The following is a 25,543-nucleotide window of genomic DNA, read 5'->3' on the forward strand; positions in this document are numbered from 1 at the left end:
TACTTCTTCAGCATCAGCTAATGGGGGCCCCTGTGTGTGGAGGCAGATGCATTGGCCAGGTGCGCGGTTGGGGCCCCTGGCCATCCCGATCGGGCCCCGACCAATGCATCTGCATTGGTAAAAATCAAAACTTTAAGTCAGGGCTCGGGGGCCCACCGGGGGATTCCCCGGTACACCGGTGGGCCAGTCCGAGCCTGTTCATTTGCATTATCCATTCAGGTGTTGCTAGGCTCTATTTAAGGCAGGCTGTCTGTTCACTCCGGGCCGGTTTTCGTTGTTACCAACCAGGATTCTTGGCTCAGTAGGAGGAGTGTTTTGTGAAAGTTGTTTGGTCTCAGGACGCTAATCTGGAAGTTGTGTGAGTCTGTTCTGTGTGAGAGTCTGTTTTACCCTCAACATTTCTTCTCAATCCCTGTACTGCATTTCTGGTTGCCTGACACGGTTTTGGTGTTAGTGAGTTTTTGTTAGAGGGCTTCAGGTTTATTTTACCCCGTCCTGTGATACCCTTTCCTCACTACTCACTGTTCCTAGTTGTTACTGTTTGCGACTGCACCTATTCTTCGTTAGAGGCCTTTAGTATCCCAGTCCCTAGCCTCTTTCAGCTCTCACCCCACCTGTCTCTTAGGTCTCCGCGTTTAGAGAGCCAGAAGTTGTCGGGGCCAAGCTTAGCTTGGGTACAGCTGACCAACACCCTCAGGCAGGGCCTAGTCAGCCATCATAGCACCAGGGAAAGTTTTCCTACCCCTCTTCCATAGAGGTGAAAGCAGCATTCAGTATACGGTTGCTCAGGCATTGACACAACCATGACAGTACCCCCCCCCCCCCCCTTTAATAGTAATAAACCCCTTTTATTTGTCAGAAATATAATAAACCTTGTTTCCTTCAGAGCAGGACCTGCACACGGGGTGTGATGACGTCACTACACCACTTCCTGTGTGCAGGTCCTTCTCCTTCTTCGATACAGTGATCTATGTACGAGCAAGGACTCCAGCTCCCTGCTCCAATAGATCTTCATGTCCACAGTACTGGTGTGCATAGCACAGCAATACACTTGTAACTAGGGCTCCCCTGATGCAAAGCACCAGACCAAAGGTCTGGTGCAGTGGATCCTGGGCCCCTTTGTAGTTGGGGAATCTGGGGATTTGCCCAGTTTGCCCCCCCCCCCCCTCCCTTCCCATTGAAATGAATCGCCCTATTGAAATGAAAGGGACCCCAAATAAAAATGGCAGGCGAGGTGGCAGAGCGGGAACACAGAAAAGTGTTGGGGTGTATAGGTGCCGTCCAAAGTTTTTCAATTTCTCCCCATTTTCAATGGGCCTCTGGGGCTGGCAAAAATGGGAATACAACAGAATTGGGTCCACCAATAGTAATGAAGGATATGTGGTGCCGCCAGCCCCCCATCTGCCATAACAGCCAACATCACAAAGTGATTCGGTGACGTTTTGCATTCCAGATGAAGTGGAGCAGGGGACAGATACTGGCAGGGTTTCAAAGACTATTAGAGTTTCGGGAGCAGGGTCATCTTTACTGCCATTATGTGACTGGGAAAATATGTAAGGAGCGCCACTGATCAAGTAGGGAGCGGAGGTCCTGAAACACACAAAGGTAAGTAACAGAGTATAGGAATGTGTAAGAGGAAAACAGCTGAATTCACAGGTAACGGAGGGAACCATCCTTCCATAGACAACCATAGTGATAGCGGAGCAGATGTATAGGGGCATATGGAATGTTTAGGGGAACGGCTTCCATCATAGAAGGGTTCATTGTATAACCAGAGAGGTTACCATAGTCCTGTAGTGTGAGCAAGAGGATCGGAAGGGGGATCTGGGGATCAGTAAGGGTGAGAAGGACGTCATCAGCAGAAAGTCTAATCTTACAATCTCTATCCGGTATTCTTACTCCTGTAATGTCCGGTTAGAGCGAATCTTGGATGCCAGAGGTTCAATACAAAAGGCAAAAATAAGACGGGACAGAGGGCCGCCCTGGTGAGTAGATGTATGGGGGAGCTAAACCACTGAGAGAGGGAATAGAGCGCTCTAACTGCCGAGAGGAAAACCCCCCGAGTATCTCTGCAGAGCAGGAAAAATAAAGAACCAGTCTAAGCAAACAAATATATAGTCCATACCTCCCAACCGTCCCGATTTCCCGGTTGGAGGGAGGTATGTCTCGATTTCAACTCAGATCTGCGTCCAGAGGACGCAGATCTGAGTTGAACACATACGCGGCTGAAGCAGGGAGCTGACACAAATCAGCTCCTTGCTTCACTGCTTCCGCCGGCTACTGGCTTGTAGACACGATGTGATGACATCACATCGCGTCTACAACTGTGTCAGCGAGAGAGAGAGAGGCGCGCAGAGAGATGCAAGGGAGCGAAGGAGAAGGCAAGTGTAATGTGTACTGAGGTGGAACGTGAAACTGGGGGCAGAAGAAGGAGGGGACGGCATGATACTGGGGGCAGAGATGGGGGACATGAATCTGGGGGCAGAGATGTGGATACATGAATCTGGGGGCAGAGATGGAGGGGACATGAAACTGGGGGCAGAGATGGGGGACATGAATCTGTGGGCAGAGATGTGGAGACATGAATCTGGGGGCAGAGATGTGGGGACATGAATCTGGGGACAGAGATGGAGGGGACATGAATCTGGGGGCAGAGATGGGGTGACATGAATCTGGGGGCAGAGATGGAGAGGACATGAAACTGGGGGCAGAGATGGGGGGATATGAATCTGGGGGCAGAGATGGAGGGGACATGAATCTGGGGACAGAGATGGAGGGGACATGATACTGGGGGCAGAGATGGGGGACATGAATCTGGGGGCAGAGATGTGGATACATGAATCTGGGGGCAGAGATGGAGGGGACATGAAACTGGGGGCAGAGATGGGGGACATGAATCTGTGGGCAGAGATGTGGAGACATGAATCTGGGGGCAGAGATGTGGGGACATGAATCTGGGGACAGAGATGGAGGGGACATGAATCTGGGGGCAGAGATGGGGTGACATGAATCTGGGGGCAGAGATGGAGGGGACATGAATCTGGGGGAAGAGATGGAGGGACATGAATCTGGGGGCAGAGATGGAGGGGACATGAATCTGGGGGAAGAGATGGAGGGACATGAATCTGGGGGCAGAGATGTGGGACATGAATCTGGGGGCAGAGATGGAAGGGGGACATGAAACTGGGGGAGAGATAGAGGGGGGACATTTAATTTACAGGTGACTGTAGGAGGATTATACTGTGTGTGGGCACATGAAAAATTAATGAGTGGGAGGAGTCAACACAAAAGTGGGCGGGGCTAAATTACGCACGCCGCACATTTTATCCCTCTTTCGGTTCTTCAAAAGTTGGGAGGTATGTATAGTCCTATGTAAAATACATCAGTCCCCGATATACAGTCCCATCTAAAATACATCATGTCCGCAGATATACAGTCCTATGTAAAATACATCAGTCACCGATATACAGTCCCATGTAAAATACATCAATCCCCCCATATACAATCCCATGTAAAATACATCAGTTCCCCAATATACAGTCCCATGTAAAATACATCAATCCCCCCATATACAATCCCATGTAAAATACATCAGTTCCCCAATATACAGTCCCATGTAAAATACATCAGTCCCCGATATACAGTCCCATGTAAAATACATCAGTCCCCCGATATACAGTCCCATGTAAAATACATCAGTTCCCCTATATACAGTCCCATGTAAAATACATCAATCCCCCCATATACAATCCCATGTAAAATACATCAGTTCCCCAATATACAGTCCCATGTAAAATACATCAATCCCCCCATATACAATCCCATGTAAAATACATCAGTTCCCCAATATACAGTCCCATGTAAAATACATCATTCCCCGATATACAGTCCCATGTAAAATACATCAGTCCCTCCGATATACAGTCCCATGTAAAATACATCAGTTCCCCAATATACAGTCCCATGTAAAATACATCAGTCCCCGATATACAGTCCCATGTAAAATACATCAGTCCCCCGATATACAGTCCCATGTAAAATACATCAGTCCCTCCGATATACAGTCCCATGTAAAATACATCAGTCACCGATATACAGTCCCATGTAAAATACATCAGTCACCGATATACAGTCCCATGTAAAATACATCAGTCACCGATATACAGTCCCATGTAAAATACATCAGTCCCCCGATATACAGTCCCATGTAAACTACATCTGTCCCCCGATATACAGTCCCATGTAAAATACATCAGTCCCCCGACATACAGTCCCATGTAAACTACATCTGTCCCCCGATATACAGTCCCATGTAAAATACATCAGTCCCCCAATATACAGTCCCATGTACACCCCTCCCCCTCTTACCCTGCACCCCGGCTCTTCTCTCTTCAGCTCAGTACACATATAGACTATCACACGGCTGCTGCTTCCTGGTTCCATGGTTACAGGACCTGTGATGATGTCATATTCATGTGATCAGCCATGTGTATGGGAGGCGTCAAGGAGTCACATGACCAGATGTTACAGCTCTCTGCTAGATATATGAAAGTCTGTGTGACGTGTATGTAGCAGAGCTGTTTGTGTGTGCAGTGGTGAACCTAGCCTCTCTGCTGCCTGAAGCGGACGATCGAAAGAGCCCCCATCTTTTGATCGTCAGCCAAAGACAGCAGGGGGGGACATTACAATAAATACAATGCAGTAACATACCTCCCAACTTTTGAAAAACCGAAAGAGGGACAAAATGTGCGGCGCGCAAATTTAGCCCCGCCCACTTTTGTGTTGACCCCACCCACTCGTTAATTTTTCATGTGCCCGCACACAGTATAATCCTCCTACAGTCACCCGTAAATTATATGTCCCCCCTCTATCTTTCCCCCAGTTTCATATACACCCTTCATCTGCCCCCAGTTTCATGTCCCTCTTCCATATCTGCCCCCCAGATTCATATCCCCTCCATCTCTGCCCCCAGATTCCTGTCCCTCCATCTCTTCCCCCAGATTCATGTCCCTCCATATCTGCCCCCAGTGTCATGCCGTCCTCTCCTTCATCTGCCCCCAGATTCACGTTCCACTTCCACATTAAACTTACCTTCTCCTCCGCTCCCTCGCCGCTCTCTGCCCGCCTCTCTCCCTGACACATGCGGCTGAAGCTGCTCGCGTGCTCGCTTCGCCGCTGCGTCTCTCTCTCGCTGACACATGCGGCTGAAGCGAGGAGCTGACCTGTGTCAGCTCCTCGCTTCGCTGCTGCCGCCGGCTCCTGGCTTGTACATCGCGTCTACAAGCCAGGAGCCGGCAGCAGCAGCGAAGCGAGGAGCTGACACAGGTCAGCTCCTCGCTTCAGCCGCATGTGTCAGCGAGAGAGAGACGCAGCGGCGAAGCGAGCATGCGAGCAGCTTCAGCCGCGTGTGTCAGGGAGAGAGGCGGGCAGCGGCGAAGCGAGGAGCTGACCTGTGTCAGCTCCTTGCTTCAGCCGCATATGTGTTCAACTCAGATCTGCGTCCTCTGGACGCAGATCTGAGTTGAAATCGGGACATACCTCCCTCCAACCGGGACCGCGGGACATGTCACCCAAATCGTGACTGTCCTGCGGAAATCAGGACGGTTGGGAGGTATGCAGTAATACTCACAGGAGACGTCTCCCCACATTTCCAGTCTCTTCCCTTTGGACCGCCATGACCACTTCTTTCAGCTGTGACTTGACTCTGTAAAGTTTGAAACATACACTCACCGGCCACTTTATTAGGTACACCATGCTAGTAACGGGTTGGACCCCCTTTTGCCTTCAGAACTGCCTCAATTCTTCGTGGCATAGATACAACAAGGTGCTGGAAGCATTCCTCAGAGATTTTGGTCCATATTGACATGATGGCATCACACAGTTGCCGCAGATTTGTCGGCTGCACATCCATGATGCGAATCTCCCGTTCCACCACATCCCAAAGATGCTCCTCTATTGGATTGAGATCTGGTGACTGTGGAGGCCATTGGAGTACAGTGAACTCATTGTCATGTTCAAGAAACCAGTCTGAGATGATTCCAGCTTTATGACATGGCATTGCATTATCCTGCTGAAAGTAGCCATCAGATGTTGGGTACATTGTGGTCATAAAGGGATGGACATGGTCAGCAACAATACTCAGGTAGGCTTTGGCGTTGCAACGATGCTCAATTGGTACCAAGGGGCCCAAAGAGTGCCAAGAAAATATTCCCCACACCATGACACCACCACCACCAGCCTGAACCATTGATACAAGGCAGGATGGATCCATGCTTTCATGTTGTTGACGCCAAATTCTGACCCTACCATCCAAATGTCGCAGCAGAAATCGAGACTCATCAGACCAGGCAACGTTTTTCCAATCTTCAATTGTCCAATTTCGATGAGCTTGTGCAAATTGTAGCCTCAGTTTCCTGTTCTTAGCTGAAAGGAGTGGCACCCGGTGTGGTCTTCTGCTGCTGTAGCCCATCTGCCTCAAAGTTCGACGTACTGTGCGTTCAGAGATGCTCTTCTGGCTACCTTGGTTGTAACGGGTGGCTATTTGAGTCACTGTTGCCTTTCTATCAGCTCGAACCAGTCTGGCCATTCTCCTCTGACCTCTGGCATCAACAACGCATTTCCGCCCACAGAACTGCCGCTCACTGGATGTTTTTTCTTTTTCGGACCATTCTCTGTAAACCCTAGAGATGGTTGTGCGTGAAAATCCCAGTAGATCAGCAGTTTCTGAAATACTCAGACCAGCCCTTCTGGCACCAACAACCATGCCACGTTCAAAGGCACTCAAATCACCTTTCTTCCCCATACTGATGCTCGGTTTGAACTGCAGGAGATTGTCTTGACCATGTCTACATGCCTAAATGCACTGAGTTGCCGCCATGTGATTGGCTGATTAGAAATTAAGTGTTAACGAGCAGTTGGACAGGTGTACCTAATAAAGTGGCCGGTGAGTGTAGACATCTTTGACTCCTCAATTCTCCCACAGCGGCCCCTGCAGCCTATATTATGCCCCACAGTGGCACAATAGAGGTTGCAGCGGGGCTGCTGTGGGGCATAATAGAGGTTACAGGGGCCACAGTGGAACCTTCAAGCTCTATTATGCAACCGCAGTTGCATACCGATGAACTATTATTATACTCAGGGGTCTTTTCAGACCCCCGAGTATAATAATCGGAGCCCCAGGGGAGATGAGGGAACATAATAAACACTACTCACCTCTCCGGGACCCGATGTTAAAGAGGACCTTTCATGGGTTTGGGCAAAGGCAGTTTTATATACTGCTGGAAAGCTGACAGTGCGCTGAATTCAGCGCACTGTCGGCTTTCCCGATCTGTGCCCCGGGTGAAGAGCTATTGGTGCCGGTACCGTAGCTCTTCACAGTCAGAAGGGCGTTCCTGACAGTCTGTCAGGAATGTCCTTCTTCCCAGCAGCGCCTATAGTGCTGTGCTGTGTGAGCCCCCTCCCTCTGCTCAAAGTACTCGTCCATAGAAGAGCACTATCAGGAGGGGAGGGAGCGTTCCTCCCTGCTCACACAGTACAGCAATATAGGCGCTGCTGGGAAGAAGGACGTTCCTGACAGACTGTCAGGAACGCCCTTCTGACTGTGAAGAGTTACGGTACCGGCACCAATAGCTCTTCACCCGGGGCACAGATCGGGAAAGCCAACAGTGCGCTGAATTCAGCGCACTGTCAGCTTTCCAGCGGTATATAAAACTGCCTGTGCCCAAACCCATGAAAGGTCCTCTTTAACGCTGGCATGCTTCGGGCCTATATGGTAATGCCCAGACATCACGTGGTCTGGGATATTACCATATAGGCCCGAAGCCTGCCCTAGCAGTACCATACAGGCCAAAGCCTGTGTTAGCAGTAACAGGCTATTACTACTAGCACAGGCTTCGGGCCTATATGGTACTGCTAGGGCAGGCTTTGGGCCTATATGGTAATATTCCAGACCACGTGACGTCTGGGTATTACCATATAGGCCCGAAGCCTGCTAGGAGTAACACCGGACCCCGGAGAGGTAAGGAACATTGTTTATTATGTTCTCTCACCTCCCCTGGGGCTCCGATTATTATACTCGGAGGTCTGAAAAGACCCCTGAATATAATAATAGTGGTAGTGGGATCCTGGCCTGCCCGGGCCTACTCACTGCCGGCCTCCGCGGCCTATAGTACAAGCGGAAGCAGGGGCGGCAGTGAGCAGGTCTGGGGAGGTAGATAAATAGGCCGCTACCTGCTGGAGATACTCCAGCAGGTAGCGGCCTATTATAAAACAAAAAAAGAAGTTTTATACTTACCGATCTTGTTGTTGTTCCCGCCACCTCCGCGATCCTCTTCTCCTGCAGGCTGACGTCTGCGTAGGTGGCGTCACTAGGCCGCGGACGCACGCTGATACGTCCTCAGACGTCTAGGTATCAGCGAGCGTCATCACGTAATGACGCGCCCACGCCTAGTGACGCCACCTATGCAGACGTCTGAACCAGCGCAGAGAGAAGCAGCTCTCCTGCGCTGGTTCGAAGTAAAAAAAAAAAAAAAAAAAAAAAAAAAAAAAGCCCGTGCGCCGCCCGAAGCGACCGCCTCAGGTCGCCTCATTAGAGGTGTGGCCCTGTGTGTGTGACGTGTATGTAGCAGAGCAGTCTGTGTGTGACGTGTATGTAGCAGAGCCCTCAGTGTGTGACGTGTATATAGCAGAGCCGTCTGTGTGTGATGTGTAAGTAGCAGGGTCGTCTGTGTGTGACGTGTAAGTAGCAGGGTCATCTGTGTGTGACGTGTATGTAGTGGAGTGTGTGTGTGTGACAGGTCTGTAGTAGAGCTGTGTGTGTGAGACGTGTATGTAGCGGAGCCGTCTGTGTGTGATGTTTAAGTAGTGGAGCCGTCTATGTGTGATGTGTATGTAGTGGAGCTGTGTTTGGCGTGCAGTGGTGAACCTAGCCTTTCTGCTACCCTTGGAGGACGATCTAAAAAGGGGGGGGGGGGGTCTGGCTTATTTTTTGATCATCCGCCGGGGGGTACTACTGGTAACATTACAGTGAATACAGTGCAGTAATAATCACAGGAGACGTCTTCCCACATTTCCCGTCTCTTCCCTTTGAACCGCCATGACACTTCTTCCAGCTGTGACTTGACTCTGTGACGTTTGCAACACAGACATCTTAGACGCCTCACTTCTCTACGCACCCAACCCCTATAGATATATAGATATATATATATTATACATATTATGGCCTACTGCAGCCTATATTATGCCCCACGGTGGCACCAGATTAGATAGTTATACTAGCCCAGAACAATTTACTCCTGGATCATACAATGCAGTCTAAATAATCATGCAGGTGATAGGTACACTTACAGTCCCAGCGGGATTAACCCTGTCCCGTCCAACAGGCTGCCAAAGGGTTAAGTCTGGAAGCAGGGAGGGTATGAACACCCAGTCTCTTCAGCAGATCCTCCTGTGGAGCCTGTAACCTTTTCTCCGAAAGCTTAAAGGGGCTCTATCAGCAAAATCATGCTGATAGAGCCCCACATATGCGTGTATAGCCTTTAAAAAGGCTATTCAGGCACCGTAAAAGTTATATTAAACTACCCCCCCCCCCCCCCCCCGTTTTAAAATAATAACCTAAAAAAGAATGTGCTCTACTTACTGAACGTGCACCCTGGGCGGGCATTTAGGGTGTGTCTTCATCTTCATCCCTGCCTCTTCTTCCTCCGATGTCCTCAGGTCCCGTCTTCCTCCAGCACTCGCGAACGGGCCAGTGATAGCCGGGGCGCATGCGCAGTAGCCGTAGTAGAAGCCGCATGCTACTGCGCATGCGCCCAGGCCGTTTTTTCTTATCAGTGTCCGCGAGCGAGTGCTGGAAGAAGACGGGACCGGAGGACATCGGAGGAAGAAGAGGCGGGGAAGAAGATGAAGACACACCCTGAATGCCCGCCCAGGGTGCATGATCCGTAAGTAGAGCACATTCTTTTTTAGGTTATTTTTTTAAAACGGGGGGGGTAGTTTAATATAACATTACCGATGCCTGAATAGCCTTTTTAAAGGCTATGCACGCATATGTGGGGCTCTAGCAGCATGATTTTGCTGATAGAGCCCCTTTAAAATCTTCTTTCTTTTCACTTTCAGCCTCTGGTAGCTCCGAGGATCCTCCTGTTGCATCTACCTATGATCCCTCTCTCTTGCAGACTGACTGAGCACATGGTCATCTTTGCAAAGCAGCTCCTCCCATCCTCCAAAGATTTGATAAACAAACACAATTGCTTTCATCCCCCATGCACAATGTCTGCAAACTGTTAACCCCTCGTTGCCTTGAACTGCACACAGGGGTTACATCTGTATAGTAGGAGAGCCCAAATTCAATCTTGTTATAGATAATATAGATATTAGAGTAGCATTCCCCCCGCTCCCATGTCGGCACTAATATCAGTTGCGGACAGACATTAAAAGCTCAGTCAGTGCCAGTCCTCCAACAACATCTACAGATAGCTAATCTCCTTCCTGCAGAGGTTAGGATGGCTAATCAATTGGGAGAAATCCGAGGTAGTGCCATCCACCCAGAGGAAATTCCTAGGTTTTCTTCTGGACTCAGCGGCTCTATAGATCTTATTGTCCGCCCCAAGGAGACTGAGAATAGAGGCGGCTGCCCATTTTCTCTACAAAGCTCGGCAAGTGTCCATCAGAACCACCATGAGAGTCCTTGGCCTAATGTCATCCCTTGGGCTTTATGGCATTCCTGTGCTCTCCAGACTAAAATCTTATACACCTGGAACAGGCCTCCAAGAGGACTCAACAAGAAGATCTGTCTTTCTCCCAGTACCCGTCTTTCCCTCAGATGGTGGATACACCTGAAAGAGGGAAGGTCCTTAGTCCAACTGACTTGGACTCTGTTGACAACAGATGCATCCCAAACTGGATGGGGAGCCCACATGGATGAGAGGACTGTGCAAGGTCGATGGAGCAGCCTAGAAATAGGAACTTACAACCAGAGGGAACTCAAGGCGGTCTACCTAGCAATGCTTCACTTTGCCCCATAACTCAAGGGGAAGGCTGTCAGAGTCCGGTCGGACAACATGACCACAGTGTTGTACCTGAACAAACAGGGAGGAACCAGGTCCCAAGTTCTCCTGAAAGAAACAAATCTGATTTTTTCCTGGGCAGAGAAGAATCTGACCCATTTATTCTCTGTTCAGATGAAGGGCTCTCTGAACATAGTAGCAGATCGGTTGAGTCGGGGTATTACCGTATCAGGAGAATGCTCCCTCAATCCAGAGGTGTTCCAACCGATTGTTCAGAGATGGGGTCTCCTGGAAATCGACCTCATGGCAACCCGACTCAATGCCAAGGTGGAGAAGTTCTGCTCTCTGTATCAGGAGGACGATCTCTAGGCTGTGGATGCCCTGTCTATCCCTTGGAGATTCAGGCTGGTTTACATATTCCCTCCAATTTCCATCATACCCAAGGTAATGGTGAAAGACAGGACCAAGTCTAGGCGATTGCCATAATCCTGTTCTGGCCAAAAAGGACTTGGTTCACCCAGCTCATGATGATGAGTCAAGGCATATACTGAAGGCTTCCCCCCTGCCAGAACCTGGTCACTCAAGGAGGACAGAGGTGCCAGGATCTGAGGAGATTCAATCTGACAGCCTGGAGGTTGACCAGTCCCTATTAGAAAATAGAGGATTGTCAGAGGCCGTCCTGAGGACCCTTGCCTGTGCCAGGACAGAACCAACGAATAAGAATTATCACAGGATTTGGGAAATCTTAAAGGGGTTGTCCCATCACAAGGATCCTATCTATACTGCTTGTTAATGTGGATGTAAGACTTTTCCTAAATACATTGCTTCAGCAAAACTGCTTTGTTTGTCCACTATCTTACTTTATTCAATTCTTTGTGGCCACAGCCCTGACTTAGCTGCTCCTGAGTCAAGTGATGTATCTGCTGCTCTCAGGGGGAGGGAGGAGGGGCTAAGTGCACGGGAGCGAGCCTGTGTATCTAGCTATTCCTGTGTCTACACCACGTGACCTAGGTCCTGCACTCAGATAGGGGAGAGGATCTGCTTTCATTTCTTCTGTTCTCCCAGTTATCAGGCTAGCTAATTCAATTGTGTTCATTATGGCAGAGACAGGCAGTCTCTGTATGTAACACAGAATGGAGTTGCTGCTGCCTGTACTTCATAGTCCAATATGGGTGGGCGGAGCTACACGTGAATTTGGGGGCGGAGCTAAACGGCAGGTTGCATGTGAAACCCCGTCCACCAAATGATGCAAGAAACCAGGAAGAAAGAAGATTTTACAGGAGTGAAGACTGGTGAGTATGCGACGTGGGAATACCCCTTTAAAGTCTTGGTGCCTTGAACATGATACAGTGTTTTCTTATCCCCCAGTGGGGGCAATTTTGGATTTTCTTCAGGACGGCCTAGACAAAGGGCTATTTGCTTCTACCTTGAAGGTACATGTCGCCGCTTTGTCCGCCTGTCTGGGGAGGCGTTTGACTCAACTCCTTTTGGAAAGTGGGTTTCTTAAGGGTGCCACAAGAATTAGACCCTCAGTATTGGCTCTTGTGGAACAATGGGATCTTAGTACGGTCCTGTTGGCTCTCTGCGACCCTCCTTTTGAGCCATTAGAAGAGATGGATTTGAACCTTTTGACTTTTAAGACAACTTTCCTTTTGGCCATCACGTGAGCTAAGAGGGTAGGAGAGCTTCAAGCTTTTTCCTCTGAGGAACCTTATATCTCCTTTTTGGAGGACAGAGTTCAGTTACGGTTTCTAATAGAATTTAGGCCCAAGGTGCCCTCTCTGATGAACATAAATCAATTGATGTCCTTGACAGTATTTTTTCCTGCTCCCTCCTTCTGGGAGGAGGTGAAACTTCATACGTTAGATTTGGGTAGATGTCTGCGGATCTACCTCAAGCATATTAGATCCTTCAGAAAAACAGACAATCTTCTGGTTAATCTGGTGGGAGGACTTAAGGGCTTTAAGGCCTCTATTTCCCGTTGGGTTAGAGAATCCATAAAAGTGGCTCTCTCATCACAAGGGTTACCTACTCCAGCTTTTCTTAGTGCACATTCTACAAGGGCGGTCTCGACTTCATAGGCGGAGAGGAGAACGGTGCCTTTGGAACAAATCTGCGCTGCAGCTTCATGGTCCTCTCATCATACATTTGTGAAGCACTACAGATTGAGCTCTCGTGCTTCAGACGCTACTGCCTTCGGGTAGGTGGTCATGAGCTCTGTAAGTCGAGGAAACCCTCCCTAGGGAAATTACTTGCCATCTCCCTACTACTGTGCTCCTGGTAGGACGATAGGGAATCATTGATTACGTAGATAATCTGTTTTCCCTTTGTCCTAACAGCAGCTCAAAGATTCCCTCCCTATATGATTTGATTATGTACTTTGGTATTAACACTTGTGGGGAGGTCCCTGTGCCCTCTTATAGGGCCTAGTTGTGGATATTCATTTAGATGCTGAATAAAAATTCCACCTCTACTACAACAAAGTAAATACCCCACTATTGTGCTCCTGTTAGGACTAAGGGAAAACAGATTATCTACATAATCAATGATATTGAAAACTGTGGGACTCTATAAGTTTGCCAAGGCCAAGAATGTAGATGGAGTAAAGGAAGGGTCGCAGAACAGAGCCCTGAGGGACATCCACTGACAGACCACGGAATAACAGCTAAGTCATTTTTTACTTTTGGGCAGTTTCAATGGAGTGATAAGGTCATAAGTCTGACCGACGTCTAAGAAAGAGAGAGGTGGATCAGAGTTAGGAGGATAATTCAAGGTGGACATGTTGAAGGAGTTTTGAGGCACACGGGGGAAGCAAGATGAAGCAGTAGTTGTCGGGACGGGTTGAGGGATAGATTCTTAAGAATGGGTATTTAGCATGTAAACAGGCAGAATAGAAAGTACCACTAGTTAGGCTGGAGAGGTGGGCTAGAGTATGACAAAAGACTCCAGTGAGGCTGGGGATGAGGTACAATAGGATCGGGTTAAGCATACATCTGGTGAGGTGAGATTTTCAAATTAAGATGGAGAGTTTTTCATTGGTGATGATGGAGTAGTAATAAGAGCACGAACAGATGAGTAGAGTAGTTGCGAGGGTGTAGGTTGAAGCTTTATCTGAGTTAGTCAGATAATAAATACAAACCAAAAAAACAAAATAGCATGCTATTGTGTGCAATTACCTAACCATAGGTGGCTACGACTACGACACTGAGGGGTAAATACAGTATAATGCATTATATTTACCCCTCAATGTTATAGTCTTAGCCACCTATGGTTAGGTAATTTTTGGTATTTGGCTATTATGTCCCCCCTATTTATGTGTCTTATGTTATTTGTATCACATATTTTTTTAATCTTGGCATTAATAAAATGTATTAGATGTATACTAATTTTGTGTGTATTTTTCTTAGTATTTAGATAATAAATGCAGCCCAGTGTGTGGCCCTAGGGATTTACAACCTGCAGCCGATCAGTTTCTTGCTGTGGGATTAACAAGGTTTTAAACCTTTACAATACAAGGGCTGAGAACTGGCCCGGCCAAAAGGGTAAAACCCGGCAAAATAGCAGGTGGATGTGTGATTGGTAAAGTGGAAGGGAATATGGAAGCGGGGTATTCTGTTTTATGGTGGATACCTGACAGAATTGGTATACAGCAAGTGAGAGTTATCTTGTACTAGGACCAATTTGTGACAATTTTGATAACATTTTATTCATAAACCTGTTGGTGGGCAATGTCACATCATTCATTATTATCATCTCCATCTGAGTCTCCTCCGCGCAATCTGCGTCCAGTCATCCGGCTGATCTGACAGTTTAACTCCCACCTGGCCAAGTTCCTGCCGGTGCAATCGCTGCCGTGCAACTTAGTGGAACTCATTGCGTTTCGACAAGTGATGGTAGCGCACAGTCTCCATGGAGAATACCTAGCTGTGATTATTTCTCAAGGAAAGTTGTCCCTCCTTTATGGCCATTTGGGCCTCTACTTGTAAATGTCCATATAGGGAAAGGTGCAAACACCCCCAGAATATGGAGCATCAATTATGGGTAGAAACAATACATTAGCCGTCATGGCCACTGGGTCAGTTATCAGCATCAGAGGCTACAACATAGAAATGCAGCAAGGCTCGCTGCTTTCTAGTACTGACATCACCTCATGGGTGCAGGTACAGGTTCAACACCCAGCCACCTCCTTCGTTATCTACACAATGGACCATTTCCCACCCCCAACTTCACCAGGACAAGCCATTGCTTTCACTCACCGCCGTCATTTCATGGTTGTAAGGGGAAGAGCACATTGAGTGTGACTATTGCCCATGTTGTATATGGTGAATGGTAACTGCATGCAGCAATCCACAGGGACAATAATCACTTATGGAAGATAGTCCAGACTCTTCATCTGGCAACCAGGTCAGGCACACTGGTAGTGCCCCAAATTATTCGGGAAATTTTGTAAAATGTTGATGTGGCATTTTCTCCCATACAGAGGTAATCGGATCATCCAAGTTCTTTTCTGCCTCCCAAGTGTTGTTCTGAAGACAACCCCAGACATTACACTAACATGTCTTATCCTAAGCTCTTCTTCCTCCCCTATTCCTCAAATCCTGACCCCTCCATATAGAAGTTCCCCTGCACTTAGTAACTGTATAGTCACAGATACCGACTAGTAACTGCTTAGACAGCTTCAGTTATATGTCCTCATGTATTAATAGATGGCTGGACCATTGTACTAAACAAGCCCCCTGACCTCGTATTTCCTCATAGATTGTAAGCTCTTCTGCTCAGGCCATTACTCCATGAAATACAAAAAGCAAAAACCCCAAAAATGTTGAATAAAAAATTAAAAATGTCTACTCACCTACAGTAGTGCAGGGACTCCGAAAGCTGCATATAAAGTCCCTGCACTAGATATGTGTCTGGGGTTTCTCCCGGTCACATTTAAAGTAAGCCCCAGAAGTGACCTAATGGGAGTAACCTGATCACAATACAGTATTAGGGGTGTGGGGCGGCGGGAATAGGAACTGCCCAGCTAATCATATCAAACTTGTAGTTTTAATGTAAAGTGACAGGTGCCCCAACCCCTCAACCAAACCCATCCCTGATAAATAAAGGCGCAGCCAATATACATTTGTGATCTATAACAATGTGTGACAATGTCTGTGTGCTGTTCGTTTTTTCAATGACCTATCAATTGAATGGCCAACAGTAGGGAAATAAGAAATAGGTTTTTATGTTTTACCATAATTCTTGCAGTGCAGACAGCTAACCCCAACCGTAACCTGTTACCCGCCCCCTAGACACATAACCCTGCCCCTTCTAACTATATCACATCTGTCTGCATAACATAGAAAAGTACATTAAACAGGGAGTCAAATGATCCAACGCAAAGAAAAGAGTCGGAATTTCAATCACTACATTAAAGTTTCCAGGGATCCCATATACAGACAACGCAGTGCACTTTCTTCTCTGCTTGTTCGAGGAGAAGATGGTCGTCCACCGTTGTACTGTTACTGGAGTGAACGAGGAAAAAAAGAACAAACAGCAGGGGGCGCTATACACAGGTAGTTTAATCAATATCTTACACAATTTTCAAATTATCTCAGATTTTGGTGCTGGATTAAAAAAAAGAATTCTTGGACAACCTATGTAAGATGTGAGTGTAGGTACAAACTTGTACAATCCAGACATGATAAAGTTTTAACTGTGCAAGTTCTTTGATGTGCAGTTAGTAGATGAGTTTTGACAAAAATAATTTAAACACATCTATAATTAAATTTCCTACATTCTGGACATGTAAATGTCTTCTCTCCTGTGTGAATTCTCTGCAGTCTATTAAGATCTGATATAAAGGTAGAGTATTTCCTACATTCTGGGCAGGAAAATGGCTTCTATCTTGTGTGAATCTTTTGATGGTCAAGAAGATTTGATTTCCAAGTAAAACATTTCCCACATTCTGAACATGAAAATGGCTTCTCTCCTGTGTGAGTTCTTTGATGATCAACAAGACTTGATTTCTGAGTAAAACATTTCCCGCATTCTGAACATGAATATGGCTTCTCCCCTGTGTGAATTTTTTGATGATCAACAAGACTTGATTTCTGAGTAAAACATTTCCTGCATTCTGAACATGAATATGGCTTCTCTCCTGTGTGACTTTTCTCATGTCTATCAAGAAGAGATTTCTGAGTAAAACATTTCCCACATTCTGAACATGAATATGGCTTCTCTCCTGTATGAGTTCTCACATGTTTAACAAGATCTGATTTCTGAATAAAACATTTCCCGCATTCTGAACATGAATATGGCTTCTCTCCTGTGTGAGTTCTCACATGTTTAACAAGATCTGATTTCCGAGCAAAATATTTCCCACATTCTGAACATGAAAATGGCTTCTCTCCAGTGTCAGTTTTCAGATGTCTAACAAGATCTGATTTCTGAGTAAAACATTTCCCACATTCTGAACATGAAAATGGTTTCTCTCCAGTGTCAATTTTTAGATGTTTAACAAGATTTGATTTCTGAGTAAAACATTTCCCACATTCTGAACATGAATATGGCTTCTCTCCTGTGTGAGTTCTCTCATGCCTAACAAGATCTGATTTCTGAGCAAAACATTTCCCACATTCTGAACATGAAAATGGCTTCTCTCCTGTGTGAGTTTTTTGATGATCAACAAGACCTGATTTTTGAGCAAAACATTTCCCACATTCTGAACATGAATATGGCTTCTCTCCTGTGTGACTTCTCTCATGTCTAACAAGATCTGATTTCTGAGTAAAACATTTCCCACATTCTGAACATGAAAATGGCTTCTCCCCTGTGTGTGCTCTTTGATGTTGAAGAAGAATTGATTTCCGAGAAAAATATTTCCCACATTCTGAACATAAAAATGGCTTCTCCCCTGTATGAGTTCTCTGATGTACATCACTCCTTTGGTAACTAGTATTTTGCTTAGACGTTTGTGATGAATCAGAAGTCAGGACCTGTCTAATAGCATCAGATGATAGATGAATCTTCTGAAGGACTGAGGGTATATCTGGGGTAATGACATGTTCTTCGTATGGATCTTGTGTGATACCATGATCCTCTGCTGTATAATCTGTAGATATCAGATGTCCCTCTGAGCTCCTGGTACAGTCATCTGACAAGAAGAAAACAGATTTTACCATCTTAGATAATAGAACGTTATAAAATATTAATATAACCTTATTTTATTATTTTATAGCATTTCTATATATACCTTTCCGCACATATTTTAAGGCATCTAGCAATATCCAATAATTAATCAAGACTAGTGGCAAAACAGATAGCAGTAGACCTCGGGGAATTGACCAGTAGATCATGATGTTTTTCCACCAGGCTGCTCTCCTCCAGTTTCCCACTTGTGCGGTGAGGCCAGCATCTTCATCGGTCCATGTTGGGGTGTGCCAGTTACAGTGTAGGATCATAAAGGATCCTGTGAGTCAGTGCTATTAGGTGGTGTCCGTCTCACACACTCCCTCACACCTAGACGTACTTTACTACAGGAGGAGGAGCAGTATGGTCATGTATGAGGAAGCCATGGATTTGAGGTAAGTGTTCGGTTGGATGATGTAACTTAATTCTGTGGGTCGTAATGATTTAAGAAGTGATGCCAAATTTATATAGTTTTTGATTTGCTTGTTTATAACTTTTCAAAAATAAAACTTTGAAAAGTAAAAACAATTCTTGGTAGACAGACTGAGATGATGGTCAGAATATTACACAAATCATACATATTGATAGGTCATATATATTGAGAGGTCTAAAAAATGGGAACCCTCTCATTGGATCATTCCTTTAGATGCAGCACACCCGGAGTAGGCTTGGTTCCATTGTGTATGGGCTTGTGGGATGATCCTATTCTGGGGCCTATTTGGCTGGATCAACCAAAAAAAAAAACAGAAATGTGATTGGGGATTTCATCTAATTCTGAAGCTCGTTAGAAGAAAAGGGAAAGATACCCGAAAAATGCAATCTGAAATGGGAATCCATGTAACCCTGGAACCATATTTGTTGGGGCCGAAGACTGAGCCTCTTTAAGTTCCCCAAGATCTAAATCAGTATCTGAGCCTGAGCCGTAGAGAGAGAAGGAAATTATATCCTGTCCAAATAGTGATCCAGCTCCGAATCAATAAACCGAACATCTGATTGGGTAGAATTGGACAAAATAATTATAAAACACTAGCCTGTGCCTGCGACTTCGTCTGCGTGCTGTTGGCATTGATGATCCATAGCTGCCGTCGATGGTTCCCCTGCTCCGGCGTTTCGGCAGATTTGAAGCTGTCCTGCTGTTGAACTTTTCCTTGCACTATGCCCGTGATTGTTACAGCATCTCAGCAGCTCGCTGGGGCGCCATATAATGAGCGTGTTTTTGGCGTCGATAATCCACCTGCTCTGGTGTTATGGCTGCTTTAAGAGCCGCTTGACACCTAGCTTACTCAATCCTCCTCAGTTCCGCTTGAGGAGAACTCTGTTAACTTCTGGCTACCGTCATAGCCATTTTTTTCCACTTTTGTGACAAATTACATTTTCCTTTCCTGGCATGTTTAAAATTGGGAATTTAAATTAAATGGATTTTCCCATCTCAGTGTCTCAGCAGGCTGCCTAAAGTACACAGAGCACTTATGCAGATCAGATAATATGCAGATGGTTGGATGTTATCTGGGTCTTTACAAAGAGAGAAAACAGACCAAGCTTTATCAGCAAACTCCAATTAGCTGAGAGAGTGCTGCTGGCAAGAGTATATAGTATACAGTATATTAACATAAATTCATAACAGTTGTGAAGCCATGTCATCTACCGGGATAAAAAGTAGCCGATGTGATAATCCAGGTTACAACTATCTATGTGTGAAATTTAATCCAAATCTGTTCAGCTGTTTTTGCGTGATCGAGGAACAAACATCCAAACTTTCACATTTATAATATTAGTAGGATGGACACAGAAATCTACACAGAACTATAGTAGTCGGAGAATGAGGAGAATCTGTGACTGTTCTGTGGTATATTCAGTGGTGACTCCTCACCTGGGAGGTTCCCTGTAGGAATGTCCTCCTCACACTCCTCATCACCACTCACATAGGGATCTTCTTTTATTGCTGTGGCCAAAATATTGTTCAGATCTTTACCCCGAAGCTGTGAAATAAATATTGTAAGTCAGCGAAAAGGGAAAGAGACACAAGGACTTCACAGCCCGTCTACACATCATAGGGAATATCTCCATCTACCTGATCATCCTGTGGAAGAAGAGGACTGGGACATCTCTCCGGTGTTGTCCTCTTACTGGATCTACCTGTAGGAAACACAGACAGGGACTGAATTCATTCTGTACATACAAATAATGGAAGTCCATGTGTATATAGTCATGTCTATTACCTGCTGATATGAGGGGCTGGTGGTCCTCCATCATCACCTCCTTGTACAGATCCTTGTGTCCTTCTAAATACTCCCACTCCTCCATGGAGAAATAGACAGCGACATCCTGACACCTTATAGGAACCTGACAACACAATGATACACTTTCTCTTATAACAAACAACACTTAGCCTAAAACATAACTTTTAATGTCAAATATGGTCAGCTAAAATCTTTCAACGGTATAGCTAGGGCTAAAATTAGAATACATAACTCAATAAGAAAAGGTCTGACACTGAGTACTGGCTCCCACCATCGGGGAACCGGGAAATGCGGTTTTTACTGCAACATCTTCTTTATTATTTTTCCTTATCCTCTCCTGATGAGAATATGTAATTGAAACGCGTAGAGAGATTAATTATTTACAGCATATCTAGTGTGAACCCTATAGAATGGCATATTTATCAAGTGGACAGGGACACTAGTTATATGTTTAGGTGTCAGGTTAACTTTGCTATTGAGTGGACGCTTTAGGGCAGTGTGAACAGCATCAAAACAGTAGGGGGGAAGAAGGTATTTATTCTATACAACATTGTTATCAGCTACAGTATCAGTGAGATTATCATCATCTAGGCACCTATTTAGTGCTAACCGTCACCTGTCAAGTTGTGATTATCACTCCCCTAAACTGAACTACCCTGCAGTATCTAGGAACATTGCAAAAAAGCTATATCTCTATAGTGTTCCCTACTTTTCTTATTGAGTTATGTATTCTAATTTTAGCCCTAGCTATACCGTTGAAAGATTTTAGCTGACCATATTTGACATTAAAAGTTATGTTTTAGGCTAAGTGTTGTTTGTTATAAGAGAAAGTGTAGCAGTCAGTGCCCATTGAGATTGAACACAATGATACAGTCATCACCCCGACCCCTCCAGTTACTGTATAATGTCCCAGCATTCCCAGCAGTGTCACCTCTCCAGTCAGCAGATCTATCATCTTGTTGGTGACTTCTAGGAGCTTCTGCCCATTGATCTCCTCCTGTATCAGGGGATGAGGTGGAGGTCCCGGGATTAGGCTCAGGTGTTCTCCATATCCTTCATACACAGGAGCCTGACAGCGCCCACTAGAGGTCTTCTTCACTACTGTGTAATCCTGGTTATGGGGAGACAAATTAATAAATCTCACTACATACATGTCCAGAGTCCATCACCTCTCCAGTCCTATCATCTGTTATTACTATAGATAAGAATGATGTCATGATGACATCATCAGAATCTCTCACCTCTCCAGTAAGCTGGTAGATGATCTCTAGGGTGAGATTTAATAGACTTTCCGCCATCTTGTTCCTGTCTCTTTCCATCCTTGATGGATCAATCAGGAATATTCTCTTATATAGAAGATACTGAGAGGATTCTATATTGTAGGAACCTGAATGGAGAGAAGATGAGACAATGTAATAAATTCACAAGCCCCCCACAGTTTGTTAAACAACTGCTCATGAACACGGCAATACCCCATATGTGGCCATAATCTGCTGTATGGGAACATGGTGAGGCTCAGAATGGGAAGAGCGCTATTTGGGATTTGGAGGGCGGTGTATGTCCACATGTATGACACTGATGGACCACGGATAACGTACTTAATGCCATAAGTGGGTAGAAACGGCTATTTGGGCACAGCCAGAATCAGAAGGGAAGGAGCGCTATTTTGGTTTTTGGAGCACAGTTTGGCTTTTGGACATCATGCTACTTTCGCAAAGTCCCTATTTTGCCAATAAAGTGGAATCCGCAGACATGTCACCCCATTTTGGACACTAGCCCACTGATGGAATTTATCAAGTGGTGTAGTGAGCATTTTAAACCCTTGAGTGTTGCATTTATTTAGTTTCCAGAAATAAAATCACAACTGATAATGAGAAGTTAAAAGTGAAATTTTTCCAGAGATTCGCCATTTCAGTGCCCGATATGTTTTGCCCAATTTATGTCAGCAGAGACACTCCAAAAACTGGTAAGCGGGTATCCCGGGCACAACAGCTTTTGAAATGTTCATCTCTGATACAAGTTGGGCACAACATATTACACACTGAAATGACGGATTCCTGGAAAAATTTTCATTTTCACCTTTCACAATCAGCTTGTGGCTGGAAAACCCCTTTTAAAATAGTGAATTAATAAAACCATATGCAACAGAAATCACCACCTTTTGTATCGTCTTATGAGTTACAGCATATACTCGAGTATAAGCCGACTTTTTCAGCACAGTTTTTATGCTGAAAAAGCCCCCTCTCGGCTTATACTCAAATCAGGCAGCGAAGGACTGCAGGGACCTGCATAAATTAAGTGAAGGGGGAGTCTCCTTCAGTGGTTGCTACAGTAATGATATAGGACACTCCCCGCTTCACTAGCAAGAGACATGAAAGCCCAGGAGGCGGCAGGTCCCTGCTCCTGTGTCTGCATCGAAAGTGAAAGTAGAACACACAGATACATACTGGGGTTACAATTCCTATTAATGTCAGGCATTTGGGTTTATTATTTTAGTTTTAGTAACTCCATGTACCTCACATTAATAGCAGTTAACCCCATCATATACCTCACATTAACCCCTGTGTTCCCCATATAAGGGTTACTAATATGTGAGACATATAGAGGTAATAATAAAGTGCCTTAATAATGTTTAATGTAATAGTTATTACCTCCATGTCTCTCACATATCAATAACCCTTATGTGAGGCACACAGGGGGTTAATGTGAGGGACATGACAGGGTTAAATGCTATTAAGTAGCAAAAAATAGAAAAAAGTGCAGGGCGCTCACCAAACAACGGGTTCTTTAATAGCAAAAGACTTTATTTCATCTTTTTAAAAACATCCAGTGCATAGGGATAGAATAGATGGTATAAAAAACAGATCAAGCGACGATCGTTTCATGCAGTAAGCATTTCTACTATTTAAATGCTATTAACCTGAGGCACATGGAGTTACTAAATTGTAATACAAAATGACCAGACTTTTTATCTGCAATGGTGGATAAAATTATGGACTATTACATTTCAATGGGCCCGTACACATAGAAGCCGTCACTTTTGCGGCCGTGTGTCCGGGCAAAATTGAAGAGCTGCAACTTATGGAGCAGGTAGTATATGTGTCCTATAGGTTTCCTATACCTGTCTTATATGTGTCCTATACCCGTTCTATACAGGGTCGGACTGGCCCGCCGGGGAACCGGGGAATCCCCCGGTGAGCCCCGGCCCCCGAGCCTTGACTGTCAGTAAGCTCGGGGCCCCAGGCTGCCGGCAGCGTTGTAATTACTAAAGATGGCCGGCTGCCGGCAGTTTCCCAGGGCCCCGACACTTACACAGAGGGGCCTCCTGCCAGTGGTATACGTTCCCTATTAATATAGGGAAAGTATACATCGGACTCGGGAGCACACCAGGGGCAGCAGCTCTGTCTCTTGCAATATTTAGAAGTCCGGCATGTGGTACTGTGTGGTGAGGCATGTATAAAATCCTCTGATGCGTGTATCTCAGTTTGGATATCAGTGTTGGATTGTGCATTTGGAGTGACCATGTGTATGGCAGTTGGAATATGAGTGAAAGACTTGCAGGTTTGTATTGGCTAATCCCGGTCATTGTTTTGGGAATGTTGGAAATCTCAGCAATGGTATGTCCGAGAGAGTTGAGGCCCGGTCTTAACAGACACCTCATGTACATGTGTGCCAAATTTGGTGAAGATCTTACTATGAGGCAGTTTTCGCCTGACCAATATTGCTGCTCAGTAAGGCTGCTTGCACACTACAGTATTTTTCAATGGTCTCCGGTCCGTGGATTCTACAGCTCCATAGACTTCTATGGAGTCTGCAAAATTCAAAGCTTTATGCACAAAGAAGTCTAAGGAACTGCCGAATCCGTGACCTGGAGGCACGTGGAGAATACTGTAGTGTGCAAACAGCCATTAAGGATACCAGACGTGTTTTGTCAGTGCATGCATGTATATGTGTGCATGCGTACGATCCATGTCTATGTATGCATGTACAATATGTGTGTGGTCTGTGTATATGTATGTGTACATGCGTGTGATCCATGTGTATGTATGCGTGTGTGCATGCACCTGTGTGGTCCATGTATATTTAGGCGTGAATGTGCACATGCGATCCATATGTTTTTAAGTGCGCAGTGCAAGTGTCCATGCGTGCGGTAGTTATGTGTGAGTACGCATGTGCTCTGTTCGTCCGTGTGCGTAGTGTGCATCCATCTGAGTGTGTTTGCGTGTGTATGTGTGTGTGGTGTGCATGTGGTGTTTGTGTGGTGTGTTGTGGCATTTGTGTGGTGTTGTGCTTGTGGGTTGGTGCATGTGTGCTGTCTGTGTGATGTTTATATGGTGTTTGTGAAATGTTTGTGTGTGATGGTGCAGCCCCTTTTAGCGCCATCGCTATAATCCGTTCCTATCAATCAAAACAGTTGTTTTCCCCTCAGCACTTTCACCTTCACATTTCCCCATTATATGTATAGGGCCTAAGGTCTGTGGCCCCAACCTGATGACGGGGGGGACGCTATCATGTAATGTAATGTAGCTGTAATGTGCGCAGTATTCTGCTCCTGTGGGTGGAGAGGGGGCATGCCAAATTTCACCTAAATTGGTTGAGAACTGTGGATTTGTATAGAGCGGGCTACTACAGCTTTTGAGTTTTTATATATATATAAACATAGATAGATCAGTTCATAATATATATATATATATATATATATATATATATATATATATATAGTGGGGCAAAAAAGTATTTAGTCAGTCACCAATAGTGCAAGTTCCACCACTTAAAAAGATGAGAGGCGTCTGTAATTTACATCATAGGTAGACCTCAACTATGAGAGACAAAATGAGAAAACAAATCCAGAAAATCACATTTTCTGATTTTATAAGAATTTATTTGCAAATTATGGTGGAAAATAAGTATTTGGTCAGTAACAAAATTTTATCTCAATACTTTGCTCCCACAGTTGATTTCTTCAATCCAAGCTGGTTGCCTATTGCAGATTCAGTTTTCCCAGCCTGGTGCAGGGCTACAATTTTGTTTCTGGTGTCCTTTGACAGCTCTTTGGTCTTCACCATAGTGGAGTTTGGAGTCTGACTGTTTGAGGGTGTGCACAGGTGTCTTTTTATACTGATAAGT

At 45.5% G+C, this 25,543-nt stretch overlaps 1 protein-coding gene and 2 pseudogenes across 1 annotated transcript in view; 1 reads left to right on the forward strand and 2 right to left on the reverse strand.

Annotated features, from left to right (window-relative positions):
- The window catches only part of LOC142191103 (uncharacterized), a 602,426-nt pseudogene that overhangs the window by 412,987 nt on the left and 163,896 nt on the right, over positions 1–25,543 (forward strand).
- Positions 1–25,543, reverse strand: part of LOC142188990 (uncharacterized) — a 68,382-nt gene that overhangs the window by 19,025 nt on the left and 23,814 nt on the right. The window lies entirely within an intron of this gene.
- Positions 16,554–25,543, reverse strand: part of LOC142191038 (uncharacterized) — a 49,991-nt pseudogene continuing 41,001 nt past the window's right edge.

This window comes from Leptodactylus fuscus, chromosome 1, assembly GCF_031893055.1.
Source record: "Leptodactylus fuscus isolate aLepFus1 chromosome 1, aLepFus1.hap2, whole genome shotgun sequence".
Lineage (NCBI taxonomy): Eukaryota > Metazoa > Chordata > Amphibia > Anura > Leptodactylidae > Leptodactylus > Leptodactylus fuscus.